The 16,301-nt window shown below is 43.1% G+C and overlaps 1 protein-coding gene across 1 annotated transcript in view; it reads left to right on the plus strand.

The window, feature by feature from the left end:
- Window positions 1–16,301, plus strand: part of CDYL2 (chromodomain Y like 2) — a 191,381-nt gene that overhangs the window by 323 nt on the left and 174,757 nt on the right. The window lies entirely within an intron of this gene.

The following is a 16,301-nucleotide window of genomic DNA, read 5'->3' on the forward strand; positions in this document are numbered from 1 at the left end:
GGCGGCGGCGGCGGCCGGAGGGCGGCGGGGGCCGGGCGCGCCTCCCGCCCGCCCTCCCGCGGCGCCCGCGCCCGCTCCCTCTTTCTCTTTCTCTCGCACACACACTCTCTTACTCCATCTACTTTGCGGCCTTGGAGGGGAAGGAGGAAGCCGGGCGGAGCCGGGGCGGGGGAGGTAGCGGTCCCGGGGAGGTGTTTCTCGCCCGACGAGCCGCCTCGAGTGCAGAAAGTACAGGTAAAAGTCGGCGCCGGACGTGCCGGGAATGCGGGGGGCAGCGCGGCAGCCGGCGGGGGTGCTGGGCCGGGGGTGCGCGGCCCGGGCTGGGCCGGGGGCGCGGGAGAGGATGGGGGCGGGCCGACGGAGCGGAGCCCGGCCGGGCCGAGGCGGTGTCCTGGGGGGGCGGCCGCGGAGGGGGCGGCCGGGTGGGGAGTTCGGGAGGCACCCGCCAAACCGCTCCCCGGGGCCACCAGGCCACCTCCCCCCTCCTCCCACCTGCTGTCCCCGCCACGGGCTCGGGGCTGGGGCGTGGGGGCGGTCCTTGCGGATGTCGTGCTCACTGGGGGCGAGAGGGGGCGCTGTAGAGGGCCTTCGGTGGAAGGAAGAGCGCATGGAAGGCGGAGGTGGGTGGTAGCACGTTGCAAGAGGACATGGGATGTGAGACCAGCTTCCATCGCTCTACGTCACCCTCGGTGGATACCTGTCTCCAGGTCCACACAGGTTAGTGGCCAGCATCGGATACTTTGAAAGCGTCTCAAAAGTGCTCAAGGAAGACATTAGTCTGGCATCTTTGAAACAATGGAGAAATAGCCATGGCCTCTGGGAGCTAGGTTTTACTAGCTCTGGATACAACAGTTACTGCTTTTGGATTCCCGACAAGTGGACAAAACAAGAAGCAACCCCCTTTCCCTGAGGAGAATGCCCGAAAGAGCTGTTAGCCCCAAGAGAAGGTTCAGGATAAGGAAGCTAAGAGACCTGCCATCTTCAACCCGAAGGCCTGCTGATCCTCCAAGAAGCAAGTCAGAGTTCAGCCTGGACCTGGACTCCCCTGCACATAAATCGATTAACACTAGCCCTGGTTCTCAAGGCTTTTGGTTAAATTGAGATGAGCACCCCAAGGGGTGGAATTAGCCTTCTGGGTAGGAGACCACAGGGGTGATTCACTCACAGTAAGCTTTTTCCTCTGGGCTTTTTGGACAGCTGAAGCTTTTTCAGGTGGTGGATTTGCTGGCGGGTGTGAGAGAGGAAGAGTGGAGAACAGGCAAGGTAGCATCTCAGCTTCCTGTGCGTCCAGGGTCTTTAGGATGATTCTGGATTTGGTGAGGCGCAGTCATGGACCACTAGTGGGCTCAGGTGTCATGAGAGGACACTCCAGTCCTGTGGAGAGGTCCATGTGGCGAGGAGTTGAGACCTCCTGCCAACAACCAGCACTAGCTTAGCAAGCTTGTGTTTGTGAGCCACCTTGGAAGCCGAACCTCCAGCCCCAGTCAAGTATTCAGATGACCACAGCACTGGTGAACATACTGACTGAAACCCCATGATATTTGCTGGGGCTGAACCATCCAGCTAACATGTTCCTGGGTTCCTTGAAAGAATGATGCAAGTTGACCTCTTCTCTACCCTACTACCTTCCTCATCCCTGTGCTGACAGAGAAGATGAAGTTGGGTACAGACCTGGTGAAGAACTTTGGCAGATTGTGCCCAATGGGTCATCCAAGCACTTTTGCCTATTTTAAGATGGTGGAGCAATTTCTGAAACCAAGAAAGTTGAAGCACAGTAAAATGGGACGTTTGACTGAGCTTCCCGAAGTTTAACCAGCACTATTAGGACATTGGCCAAAAGTAGCTATTGTTCAGGGGCAAAGCTCATCTCGCTGGGAGTATGGATTTTTCTACCCATTGATCTTGAGTCATCTTAGAGCTGCTGACCTTGCCTGGTGAAAAGCTGCATCAAGAGGGAATTAAGAGGACACGTTAGGAGCTGTCAGTATTTCTCCATTTAAAGTTTGGAACTTATGAACCTTCTGGGGATAATTTCTTGTTTAATGATCATCTGAAATGCCCTCCTTAACATGGGTAATTATAGTTGTCAGATGAGTCTGTTAAGAGGGGAGTTTTCACACCTGCCTTGGAAGTATCTTAGCACCTCACCGAGTTCTTATTGAAGTTCAGTAAACAAGACAATAATAATAATTACTTCTGTGATAGTAGGTAATTGTACTAGATGTAAAATAGTTTTCCTGTGGCTGATTATTTGCACAGTTATTACTAAAACGGCTAAATTGCATTACGAGTATATAACCAATGTCAACATTTTTATAGCCTGTGTCTACATTACATAACACATACTGAGGAATTTAATTTGTTGACCAAGTTTAGCTTTAAAAACAATTAAGAAGTGCTAACTGTCCATTAGCATATATATTTGTAACTGTAAAACTGTTGTGTGTGTAAAAAATAGGATGTTGATTTAAGGACAAATCTTGGAATATCCAGTACATTGGTTGACCTTTAAAGAAAAAAAAAAAGAGGAAAACTGACACAATTCTCAATTATCATATTACTTTAAATAAATATTATACTCAAGGGTATATAAAATGGCTTCTTGTAACCTCTGACCAAGAACCCACATTTTGAGTGGGCAAGAACTATTACATTTGTAATTGATTTATTTCACCTGTGTGTCTGCTGACACTATCCTTGACCTTTTATGGTGAATGTGATTTGGATTGTAGAGATTCTTCAACTTCTCTTTGGTGCTCCCAGACAATGAAATTGGAAAGAGTAAACCTTCCCTGAATAGCATCTTTTAAGGAATAGGTGCTAATTTTAAAGACACCAACAAATGAAAACTTTGTTTATGCAGTGGCACTCTTCAGTCATAATGAAGAAATATGGAATCAAGCTCAGTTTCCAAAATTTTGGTTCTTGATAGATTATTTCTCTTATAGCAGAGTTCTCATCATCGTCCGGTATGTTATAGCCATCACCTATAGGAAGGTGATCTTAAATATGGGTTGAGCATTTTAAAATCAGATAATCTAGATGCAAAATGAAATTCCTTATCCAGATGCTCTGGTCTACATTTTGCTAAACGTAAGAGTCATAAAATGGTAATCTGTGAGCCATGTCTAGGCTATCTGTGTGTTTTGCCTCACCTTGATGGTAGATAAGAGAATTGGGTTTGAATGCCTTTAGATGGGGCATGTGATGTCTAGTGTGTAATTGTCCCAGTGCTCCCTCATACCAGGTACCCTTTCTGCTTCACTCGTAAATTACTTATCTGGCTCCCGTAGGCATTAGAGTTTGTAGCCCCAGGGTGCTCGTGAACATTCGCTAAGATGCTTGGATGTCAGGAAGACATAATCAGTGGAATAAGGAGCCCAGTTGTCTTGTCCATCTCTGTGTCCTTGCACATTCAAATACTTGTTCACTGAACAGAAGACTGACTTAAGTATAGGTAAAGAACCTTGGCTGACCTTGTTATGCTTGTGTTGAGCGCTACTCTCTGTTCTCTTTTCTTCTCTGGCTTGTGGTCTCTCCGTGGTGGTAATACCATGTGTAGGGGTGGCTCTCAGTTCTCTCTGAAAGGAAGTTTGACTGAGTCGCCTTCCAGAGAGCTAGACGGTTATTCACTAAAAGATGCGTTCATTGAATGCATCTAAGCTTCAACCCTGTGGCTTTCCCTGTCGCTGTTGGGTGGTATTTTATACTCTCTCCCATGTGATTAGCTGACATTATGGAGGAGGTCTCCACTTTGTTGGCAAAAATGTTCAAAGAGAATGCTGTATGTCTATAGAGAAGGTCAGTAGTGGCCAAGTTGAAATTTATCGAGATGGACTTAGCAGTGTCAGTTCCTGATGTTTGTCAACATTCTGTTGATTTATATTTCCCAAAGTTCTATCTTAAAAGGATCAAATGTGCCATGTGTTTTTTTTGGGGGGGGGTATTGATATGCATGCATGTATCCATATCTAATACATACGTATGTGTTTATATCATACGTATATAATATATACATATATATGTTTATATAATACGTGCATAATAATGGGTATATATATTAAAAAATACTGCTTTCATTTCATTCCAAATAAAATAAATAACAATAATAAGAGGATTTTAGTTTTGTTGAAAGAAATTTACTGTAGTTAAAAATCGATGCTGCTAGCACAGGCAGATCAGCTAGGTGGTTTGTGACCACCTAGAGGGGTGGGAGGGAGGGAGACGCAAGAGGGAAGAGATATGGGAACATATGTATAACTGATTCACTTTGTTATAAAGCAGAAACTAACACGCCATTGTAAAGCAATAATACTCCAATAAAGATGTTAAAACAAAAAAATCCATGCTGCTGCAGTGATGAACACCGGTGTCTCCGCTATAGCGCTACATACGCACCCTGCGTCCTGCAAAATCACGCACTGAAAATAACAGGCTTATGGGAAAAACAGGATTGAGGCCGACTGCTGAAAACGTTTGGAACTTCATAACCAGGAACAAAAACAAAACCAAATCGAATAAAAATACAGGTCAGTTAAATCTCCACCTGGCTGGTGTTTGCCCTCCCCAGGTCAGTCCATCCTTTACAGCCGTCAAATTGGGCTTGTGCTTCTTTCTTCTCTCTGTAGATCACAGATGTCATTCTCTTCTAATAGAGACCATTTTCACTGAAATTAAATCTGGCCCAGAGCATAGCCCTCTGCATTCATCTGTATAGAGAGAAATCTTTCTGTATCTTCTTCATCTGTAATTTGCAGCATTGCTAGGCGAGTTAAGATGGTGGAAAGGTAGTCGTGCTTGATGCCACGATGGGCCCCTACTCATATTAAAGGAAGGCGCTTGAGTGTGTTTCTAGCTTTGTTCTAAGGTCTTCAAACATCTTTGTCTTTCTCTTTCCTTGTGAGAGCTCTTTCCTATGATTGCTTAAAAATATTAACAAACGATGAAAATCACTTAAGAATCAACGCAACTTGTTATATCGGCATATTCTCCTACTTACCACTTGTGCCTGAGGTGAAACGTGTAGTCACAGAACAAATGGTCAGTGATAGAACTTCTTGAATCTCTGTACCAGTATTTGCAGAGGCAAATATCATCAAAGAAAATATATCGGATGAGTTGAATTGATTTCTTGGCACATGGTAGGTACCTGAGGAGTATTGAATGGGTGTATGATTCTCCCAGCTTTTGAAAGTTATTTTAAATTATCCCATGTGGGTAGATATCAGCTTGTTTTCAAGTAGTATAGACTTTTATGTGAAGTCATTCCTCATCACATAAGATCATTTCTTCAGGGGCTTAAACTGTCCTTGAAAGGAGTTTATATGGCTTCTTGCAGCCTGATCAATTGATGAGGGATGGTTCAGGCATGGTAATTAGCGAAGATCTTAAGTATTGGAGACACATTTAGCTTCCAAAGATGTGGGTCCTTTTCGGCATCTCTTGGATGGTGAAGAGAGGTGTAGATGTGGCTGAATTCATAACACCGTCATTCATTTGCTCATTTCACATAAATAGAACACCAAATATATCCCAGGCACTATACTAGGGAAACATGAGATTGTGCTCCCTGGACCTATGGTCTAGTACAAGACAGAGTTAAGAAAGTAGGCAGTTTGCCATGCTGTGGGAAGAGTGTTAGTACAGGGCAAGATGGGGTTCTCTAAGACCACGGGAGGACCAGCCTTGGGGGAATGAGATAAGGCTTTCCAGAGGAAGTGATGACTGTGGAGCATGATCAGGTTTGCAGGACTTATTGAGAATAAGTCTTATTGAGAATATTCTCTTATTGAGAATATTTATCTTTTCTGTTTTTGAAAGCAGTTTATATTTATTGTTGCATCTTGGAAAAATAAAAGCATAAAGAAAAAAATTATAATACCTAAGATAACTATTATTATACATTTAGCATACACTTGATGTTTATTAAATACTAATGTGATAGCTGAATTAAAATGATAGCTTTCTTGGTGTAGATACAAATAAAACAGTGAAATTACTTTCTGTAGGTATTTATGTAATTAAAATATCAAATTGGAACATAGGGTACATATTGTTTTATAACCCTTTTTTATATATGTATACATATATATATAAAAGGAGCATTTCCTTCTATCTTAAAATATTACTCTATATCGGGAGTTTTAATGACAGGCCAATTTTCACTTGAATAGATGCACTATTTTGTGTATAACTGACCCCCTGTTGTTGGACATCTGGATTTTTTCCCATTTATAAACCATTTAAATATTGCTGTTATTAACCTCCATGAACATAATTATTTGTCTTCCTATCTTATTATTTTCCTGAGGATCAATTCTGAGAAGTGAAATTTCTAGGTTGAAGAATGCTAACATTTTTAACACCATTGATACATAATCTTAGATTGCCCCTCAGAAATGGACAGTGGGTTAGTTTGGAGGAAGACTACAAGTATGGTGACCAGTTAATATGCTCTTTCAGTAATTGAAACAACTGACATTGGTGACTTGAACCAAAGGAGTGGTAGTAGAGATGGAGAGAAATGGTTGGAATTGGAAGATTTAAAAAGAATCGACATAATTTGGTATACCAGTCAGGATTTTGTTTGGCTGCTTATAATAGAAAATGTACAGTAACAGTGGCTTAAACAAGGTTTATTTTCTTACACGAAATAAACTTGGAGTTAGGCAGTCCAGGGTTAGTGTGATGCTCCATGAACTTCTCAGGGTATCAGGCTCCTTCCGTCTCTTTCATCTTCAGCTGTGGCTTCTACCCTTAAGGTCACTGCTTGATCTAAGGTGGCCATGGAGCTCTAGCCATCTTTTGTGTAAGAGCTTGCAGGAAACAGGAGGGAGGGAGGGGCAAAAGTTGAATTATCCTCTATAAACAGCTGCTGGAAGTTCCATGCAATCCTGCTTTCATCTCATTGGCCTGAATAATTATATGGTCACACCTAGCTGCAAGGGAGGCTGGAAAATATGATTTTCAGCTGTACTCTCCTCTTCCCTGCTCAAGTAAGACTTGACTGACAGTATGTAGGGATTGAGGGAAAGGCAGGAGTTGTGGGATAACTTCGTGGTTTCTGTTTTGGTCCATTAGGTGGTTGGTGGAGCCAGTCATGGAGGTAGAGACCCGAGGAAGAAGCATTGAGTGGAGGAAGTGGGGACGATGGAAAGGACAATGGGTTCAGAGTGTTTGTGGGACATCCAGGTATAGATGTTCATAGCAGTAGGTCATGTGAGCCTGAGACTCAAAAGCATTATCTGTCATGGAGATAGAGATTGGAAATCATTAGTGTATAGATTATAATGAAAGCCAAAGGACAGGGTGTAAACACGAGGAGGGTCCAATGGAGGAGGACTGGAGAAAGTAGACATTTACAGGATGGAAGAAGAGAAAGAAGATCAGATTTACAAGGAATAGCAAGAGAGGTAGAAGGAAAAACAAGAGGCTTTGCTGTTATGGAAGGCAGTGGAAAAATGCATTTCATGAAAGAAGGGTCAACAAGGGTCCTTTGGGTGTAATAACCAATAAGTCATTGGTAACCTTAAGGGACATCTATCTATTCCATAGAGTGTGCTGGTGGGAGGGCTGGATTGCAGTGTGACAGTGACGGGGTGTGTGTGTGTGTGTGTGTGTGTGTGGAATGTGGATGTAGAGACATCTTACATGGTTAACACTTTCAAGAATCTTGAGTGTGACAGCCATAAAAAAGAATGAAATAATGCCATTTGCAGCAATGTGGATGGACCTAGAGATTATCATACTAAGTGAAGTAAGTCAGATAGAGGAAGACATATCATATGATATTGCTTATATGTGTAATCTTAAAAAGTGGTACAAATGAACTTATTGACAAAGCAGAAACAGACTCAGACATAGAAAACAAACTTGTGGTTACCAAAAGGAAAAGGTAGGGGAGGGATAAATACGGAGGTTGGGATTAGCAGATACACAGTACCATATATAAAATAGATAAACAACAAGGTCCTACTGTATAACACGGGGAACTATATGCAATATCTTACGGTAAACTATATGGAAAAGATTCTGAAAAAGAATATATCACTGTGCTGCACACCAGAAACGAATGCAACATTGTAAATCAACTAGTCTTCAATTAAAATAAAAAGAATCTTGAGTTTGAGAGGAGGGAGTGAGTGTGGTATCGAGGGGTGAAGTGGGAGAATGGATCAGCCATCTCCATTCTCCTAGTTCTACACATGCTCTGCTACTTTGGATGATTTGGATATGCACTTTGGGCTATTGGACTTACATTCTTAGAGGAAGTGATTTTTCATGAATTCTACAAACCTCTCTCCTACTGAACTATGACAGTTGGGTCCAATGTCTTCAGTAATTTTAGCTGGAGAAAAAAAGTCGTGCGTGTTTAATATCATCACCCAGAACCTTTCAAAATAAAATTTAATCAAGGAAAAGGTCCTGATATATTGAGTACAAGGAGATAAAGTTCTTCATTAACGGGTTTGTTGTACTACCAAGTCTCTGAGAGGAGAGATCACTGGGGTGCTATTGATAAATGAATGTGATGGTGTTTTGTGTGTCCGTTATTCAGTCAAATACTAAAATAGGTGTTGCACTGAGGTTATTTTGTAAATGTGATTAAGGTCCATAATCAGTTGACTTTAAAGGAGATTATTCTAGATAATCTGGGTGGACCTGATTCCGTTAGTTGAAAAGCCTTAAGAATAGAACGGAGGCTTACCTGAAGAAGAAATTCCATCTGTGGATAGCAGCTTCAGCCTGGAAGAGTTCCAGGTTTCCCTTCCTAATGACCTGCCTTATGGACTTTAGACTTCCCTAGCCAGTTGCACAACTACATAAGCCAGTTCCTTGTTAGATCTCTTAATGTATATTTCCTAGTGGTTCAGCTTCTCTGAGTGAACCCTGATTGATACAGTCAGCATACTCGCCCACATACCACCAGTTGGTAACACTGTGAAGCTAGACCTGTCTTTTAGTCTTTTGGAACCTTCATGGCTTCTGCTGTAAAATGAGGGCTCTTCTATGTTTGAAATTCCTCCTTCTGATTGAGTCTTGTTACGTATTCACATAAACACCGTACTTCTTGGTACCTGTCATCATCTTGTTTTTTTTTTCTTTTTGTGGTATGCGGGCCTCTCACTGTTGTGGCCTCTCCCGTTGCGGAGCACAGGCTCCGGACGCGCAGGCTCAGCGGCCATGGCTCACGGGTCCAGCCACTCCGCGGCATGTGGGATCCTCCCGGACTGGGGCACAAACCCGCGCATCCCTTGCATCGGCAGGTGGACTCTCAACCACTGCGCCACCAGGGAAGCCCCATCATCTTGTTTTTATGTATGTGTGAAGACGGGCAAGCTCAGAGTTCCAAGAATCCTGCCATTTCTTTGTCTTTTGGAGATGTTCCCTGGAGCCATGCTTGGGATGGCAGGCAGAGGTGGTGTTGGACCCCTGGGGAAGCCTCCTCTGGGTCTGAAATTGACCCCAGCCTTGAGTTAGCCTCTGCTCTGATCGTTGAGTGAATGATGGGGGTTGTGGGATAGCTCCTCTTGGTCCTGATCCATGCCTTCTTGTCCCTCCTTCCAGCTAATTGCCTCCCTCTGACATTGCCCAGTTAGCCTGAGCCACTGGGTGGAAGCAGATGCCTCCAAAGGTCCTGTCACTCCGGTGCCATGCCCATCCGTTGACCAGGCCTATATAAAGCTGTGATCGGGTTCCTGGGAAGCCTGGGAGAGCCATAAGTTTGTCATTTTATGTCCTGCTTTCTCTTAACCATGTGTTTGATAATAGAAAACCTAATGCAGTTTATAATCATAGATATTTTTATCAATAAAATGTTAAATAGTAAAAAATAAAAAATCTTCTTCGTTCACTCCAGTCATCCCGTCTCTCCCGGAATCCCCCCAGCATCGATCTATCACCACATTGCTTTCTCAGTGACTTACAGAAACATCACTGTGGAGACTGGAGGGACATGTATGTGGGACTGGGGCCCTGGGGCCCTGGGCCACACTCTGCCACACCAGGAGTTCCCCTGCCGAGGGGCCACCACCCTACTCTCAGATCCGTGATCAGGGAATTTTCCTCTTTGATTTTCATTTCCTCGTCTTTGAGTCTAGTGTTCTAAAAATTGTATCTCAAGGGCTCTTGCTAATAAACCATGGATCTTATATAAATGCTGGATTTGAATTTTATTTAAAAATAGTTATTTTTGTTCAGTAATCCACCGATCAAATATTTATTGTTTGGTAACTACGTGCCTAGAATTATGCTAGATGGTGGGGCTGCAGCCACAGACGTCTTTTAAACTGCTGTTCAGAATGGGATCGTGAAAAAAACCTAACGCCCACATATGCTTATATACCGCATTTTTAACACAAGGCAGTGTTTTTAGTATGTTAAAAGGGGCAGCCTGCTCAACTGTTTTTTGCGAGCAGACCTCAGAATACAGCTTTTCTTGCCATCTCTGGACATATAACTTGAACTTCCAGTAAATGCACTGTATTAGCAACATTGTACGTCTGCAACGTTCTTAAAAATTTTTAGGCCTGTTCATAGCTCCTCACGTGAAAGTGTACAAACACGCTTTGTAGCACAATGCACCTCCATTAAATACCACTCAAGGTTCAGGTGGTGCGGTGGTGAATGTTCTAGACCTGGTGTAATAATCAGTGTGTGGCAATAACTGAATGGCTAAAGCTTTGTCTCTTTATATTGTATACAAGGTGGTGGTGGGGTTTATTGAGAGTTCTGTGTCCTTCTGCCCTGACTTTTAAATTTGAGAGAAAGAATGTGAGCAGTTGTATGTTAAAGGTTCAACCATGAAACAAACATCAGACTTCAGGATCAGTTAGAGTGAAGGACACCCTGAGATGGCAAGGCGAGATTATGAAACCGAACCAAATCTGATACCACTTGCAGCTGCTTTTCGTAGCAAATCAGAGATTGTTTTCTTATGGACAAGCAAACCACAAGCAGAAATAAATTGCGAGGCTGTCTTAGGAAGACAGTAACATCCTCAGAACTCATTTAAAAACTTTGCTCTTAATCAGAATAGGTTTTATCGCTCTCACGAGTTAACTCAGCGATAAGAAAGTGTCATGTTATACTTACAGAAGACATCTCCACTAAGAAGTTATCCCATGTATCTGATTTTATGTGTTAGGTTTCCTGGAACCATTTTGATGGGGGAACAGGGTTCCATTCCCGAACTCCAGAATTTTCTGCTGGATTCTAAGCTCTGTAAGGGCAGGGTCCATGTCTGATTTTTCCGTGATTGTCGTCTCGAGTTGTGGCACTTTGTTAGGCACATAATAATCTTTCAATAAATATTTGTTGAATGAGTCATTGAAAATATTCAAAACCTATGCTTCTCGGCCACCTCGGCTTTCTCTTGAGTGAGCATCCTTTATTGTTTCCTCTCTCCCTTTTCGAAGATTACTTCAGATCATCCTTGAAATTCAAGTTTCCATTTTGCCTTCCATCAGATCTTATATAGGTTTATTAGGTAACAAAAGTTCCTTAAGGTGAATTCAAGCATTCAAGTCATTGTCCTTCATTGTGGGTGACAACTGGATTGAGAGTGGCCCTTCTCTGTTAAGTGCTGCATGTGACAGAGCCCCTCTCACACTGACACATACAAAGGCCGCCCTACAGTTTGCAGCCACCTCTGCCATGGGCAGCTCTGCCTCTCTACTCAAGCCTCAGTGTTGTGGCCCAGTTTGATACACGCACCCTCCCTTTTAGGTTGGTCTGCCTAGAACTGGACTCTGAACTGGAGAATTGTATCCAGAGGGTTTACTGAAGGATGCTCTTGGGAGACACACCTGTAAGGAAGTGAGGAATGCAGGATGGGACAGATGGTGAAGCAGACCAGCGGTGAGGTTACAGCTGAGGTCTCAGCGGATCCTCAGGAAGGCTTGGGAGCTGGGATGGCTCTTCAGAAATGTACCATATTGAGGCCAGGGAACTGGACTTTCATATCCCTAAGTCAGGCAGCTGTTGCTGGTAAGCTGCCCCTTGGCGGCGGTGGGAGGAATGTATGCTTGGGCAGGGCAGCTCCCTGTGGTGGAGGGCAGTTCCCTTTGAGGGGCACATCTGTGAGTCTTTAGCAGCATGGATATTCCTAGAATTGAGGGGATGGGCACATTGACCCTGAAAAGGGGACCTGGGTGGAGTATCACATTATCCAGTACCATCAGTTCTTGCCGTTCACTGATTGATTGGTGAATCTGTCTGCTCTGGATCCACCAGAATACATGTTTGTCACCTAGGTTGTATTTTAGGTTATTGGTCCCTCCCAAAGACATCATTTGTCATTTGACAGCTTCTTGCGGCAGCCCAGGTCTTGAGTACGGACACACTGGCCATGTGTTGGGGTCGTGCTTGTGATTCCTTATCTCTCCATACAGCGTGCAGCGTAGGATCACATGCGGGGAGGTATTTCACAGGCCGTCATTTCTATTGGGTCTCCACCCCTTATTCTTGAGACATTTTCCTTGACTGGCTTTCCCACTCCTCAGGTGCGTTTATGTCCTCATCTTCTGCTGCCTGTTCCTTAAACTTGGAGCTTCTTAATAGTGTTGACCGAGGGTTCTTCTGCTTTCTTATTGTGCTACAGTGACTATATAGGTGATGCCCAAGTCCCTGACACTTTGCCTGTTTTTTTTTTTTTTCCCCTGAGCTCCGGAGATGATATCCATCTAACCCTCTTGGGCTCTTTAAACTCAGTATATCCAAAATTGAACTTATGTTCAACCTATGTAAGACATGCTTTTCCTTTTGTTGTTCCTAGCCTCAATAGTACCTCTATCCACCTGTTCCATAGCTAGAAACACGGCCTCCTTTGTTTTGCCCAGTCGTCATGTATGTTCTCTTGAAGCCGCATCCTGAATATTTCTTGAGCCCGTCCTTTTCTCTTCATATTCACTCTCACCACTTTAATTCAGGAGACAACTCCCATTGTTTCAGTCACTCTGCTACCTCTCAGCTGATATCTATGCATCTAGTTCAACTTTTCTCCATACTGCTCTCACAAAGGTCTTTCTTTCTTTTTATTTTAAAGGTTTTTTTTTTGATAAATTTATTTAGTTATTTTTTGGTTGCATTGGGTCTTCATTGCTGTGTGCGGGCTTTCTCTAGTTGCAGCAAGCGGGGGCTACTCTTTGTTGCGGTTGCGTGGGCTCTAGGTGCACAGGCTTCAGTAGTTGTGGCACGAGGGCTCAGTAGTTATGGCTCACAGGCTCTAGACGCAGGCTCAGTAGTTGTGGCGCACAGGCTTAGTTGCTTCGCGGCATGTGGGATCTTCCCGGACCAGGGCTCGAACCCGTGTGCCCTGCATTGGTAGGCGGATTCTTAACCACTGCGCCACTGGGGAAATCCAAAGGTCTTTCTAAAATCCCCATTTTACTACTGTCTCTCCGGATGAAGTATCTTTAAGTGACGTATAGACTCTGTGCGACTTGGCCCCGTCTCATCTTCTGCTAGTTCTCCAGTTACAGCAGATATTCCATCCAGAGAGCTCTGCTCTCAGTTCTTGATGTTCCATGTGCTGTCCTTTAATCACACCCTCCCAAGTGACTGAGCGCTCCTCATTACCAACCCTGCTACAATTTTGCTCCCTTAATTCTTGCTCAGCCTTTAGGTCTCAGCTGAGATGTTGCTTTTGGCAAAACTTCCCCGACTCATCAAGGGTTTTCTTTGGGCTCCTGTAGAACCCCGTTCGTCTCTCATCACAGCACTCATGTTAATAGGTGGTAATGTGTTAACTTATTCTCTGAATCTCCCACCGGTTTGTAAGTTTTGAGAGGGCAGGGATTCCCTCTGACTTGTTCCATCTTTAGCACCTAGCACAGTGCAAGACTCAGAAAACAATCTAATGAAAGAATTAACCTGTTCAGGTCTTTCGTTTACGTGAAAGTTGAAATTGTCTCAGATGTTTCTGCAGTCTGTTTTGTAGGAAGCTTGAAGTCATTTTCAATCTTTGAGTTTTCCTAAGGGTGTCTAAGTCTTGAGTCTATTTTCTATGTTTTTATTGATCAATTAATATTTATTTTGGTTTCTCATAAGCAAAACTCACTGACAGCATTTGGCTTTGTGTTATCAGTAAAGCTAATACAGTCTTGTATTCAAAGGATTATTGAATCTTGGAGTTGGGTGAGAGTTTTGAAGTCCTCTGCTCAGTCTTTCACTAACATTTCCACCAAGTGATCAGAACTGAGGGACTCTTCTACTCTTTTGAAGGAGACAAGTGCTTGAGATGCTAAAAGTGGCTGTTTGTCTTCACTAAAATCTGAGTGTGTCATCCATGAGACAGAGATGATATCTTCCTAGTCTCTTCTGGAGAGTTGCCTTGGAAATCTTGATGTCATCGCTTTCTTACGCAAGACTTAGTAAAGGAGGCCAGTGAGGCTCGGCACAGCCTTGAGTCTTGTTTAATTCTCTTGTTGATGGAGAATGGGGTTAGGACCTGCCTCACCAACTGAATCACAGGCCTTGACATTATGGGGAGCACTTGATATCAAATCTTTTCCTGGAAATCCAGACTCATTTATGAACTGTTGGAAGTCAGATCAACTCATGGAATCCCAAGCTCCTTTGGCATTAAAAAGTGAATGGGTAGCATTTTAGTGTCCTGATATTTACATTGCTGTGTTTACTTGTCTGTATTGCCACCTAAAACCACGTTCACTTTGAAGAATATGGTACACATGGTGGTTTGTGGGACAGACTTTGGTAAGGGTCTTGCAGTTAATAGAAAGGGGAAAGGAACCACACAATGGCTGCCTTTGGGATGTAAAAACATAAGGGATCTTATTCAAATTATTGACCTAATTTTCTCTCCAAAATGGATGTATATTTTAGTACCATGTAGGATTGTCACAGATTGTTTTCTTGTCTTGGTTATCAAACATGGCAGTGATTCCAAAGTCTTTGAAATCTTGAGGCACTTCTATGTTTTATTATCCCCTCACTCTCCAACTCTTGTGTGGCTCTGTCTATGGTATTGACTTTTTGGGAAGCTGGTGCAAATCCCATTCACTTTTGACTTAATGAATTGGTATATCTTTTGAAAAAATCTGACCTCTGATCCTGGTTGATGTATAAAGAGGTTTTTGAAGTGTAACTTCCTATGATTCTTGTATAAAATAGTCGTATTAATAATAGTAAAAACAGTAATAATAGTGTTTAATGAGTGTTTTCAGTGTGCCAGACACTGTGTAAATCGGCATGTGCATTATCTCATTCAGTTCTTCCTATGGGATTCGTACTAGTACTATCCCCATTTTACGATTCAGAAACTCAGGCTCACAGCCACCAGATGGTAAAACCAAGATTTACACGATGTCATCTGAGGTACTCACCTCTTGGTAATTTATAAGATGCCTGTAGTTTTCCTTCTCACCTCTTGGTGAATTATAAGATGCCCGTAGTTTTCCTTCTAACTTCCCTCCTTTTGTTACTAGGTGGTGTTTCTGCTCTAGCACTCTCTTGCACCTGTGCTTTACACAGAATCCCAGGTGGTATAGGTCAGTGGGTGTTGCACCAAAATCAAGAAAAGGAACAGGAAAACCATTCTGCTTCCTCATACTTCTAGCATGAAAACATAATTATGTATGTTGTATTGTTCAAGACAGGGATGACACAGGCCAGCCTGTGTGTTGGCCTGTGAAGGAGTTCGTGTGAAGTGAGTTAATTGGGATGGGAAATCTTCCGTTTGTGTCTGTCTGAGTAGATGTTTTTCAACACTGCTTTAAGTCATGCTGCTTCAGAAATAGTGATGGCTCTGCCACCTAGTAATTATGATGCAGGAGCCAATTTCAGTGGCCTTGGTGCTGGTCGGCCTTACTCAGGCTTTTGCATTGAGGAGAAGACTGGTTTTGAGGGCAGTTGGTAACATTTCTCGGTCAGTGTCCTTTCATTCTTTCAGCGTATTTATGAGTCTCTGTGCATTTTTCCACATGCTTTTTGGTTTTTTTTGTTTTGTTTTGGTTGGCATGGTGTTTGCATCCCGTCATGATTGGAACTGGCAGGATGGTGTGTTTGAAACTCTTTCTTTACTGCCATATACTGTGGTGCCTGTTGGACAATGGTGCCTTGGTTGTATGGATTTGCCCTCAAAACAGCTAGGGTTCGCATGGGTGAGGCAAATAATCCGAGATTCTAGTAGACAGGTCTGTACACTTGGCTGAAAAGAATATATTAACAGAGCATTCACAATTCTTTTTTTATTGAAGCATAGTTGATTTACAATGTTGTGTTAGTTTCAGGCGTACAGCACAGTGATTCATATATATATATATATATATATATATATATAT

The sequence above is a fragment of the Lipotes vexillifer genome, unplaced genomic scaffold, assembly GCF_000442215.2.
Source record: "Lipotes vexillifer unplaced genomic scaffold, Lipotes_vexillifer_v1.1 scaffold443, whole genome shotgun sequence".
NCBI lineage: Eukaryota > Metazoa > Chordata > Mammalia > Artiodactyla > Lipotidae > Lipotes > Lipotes vexillifer.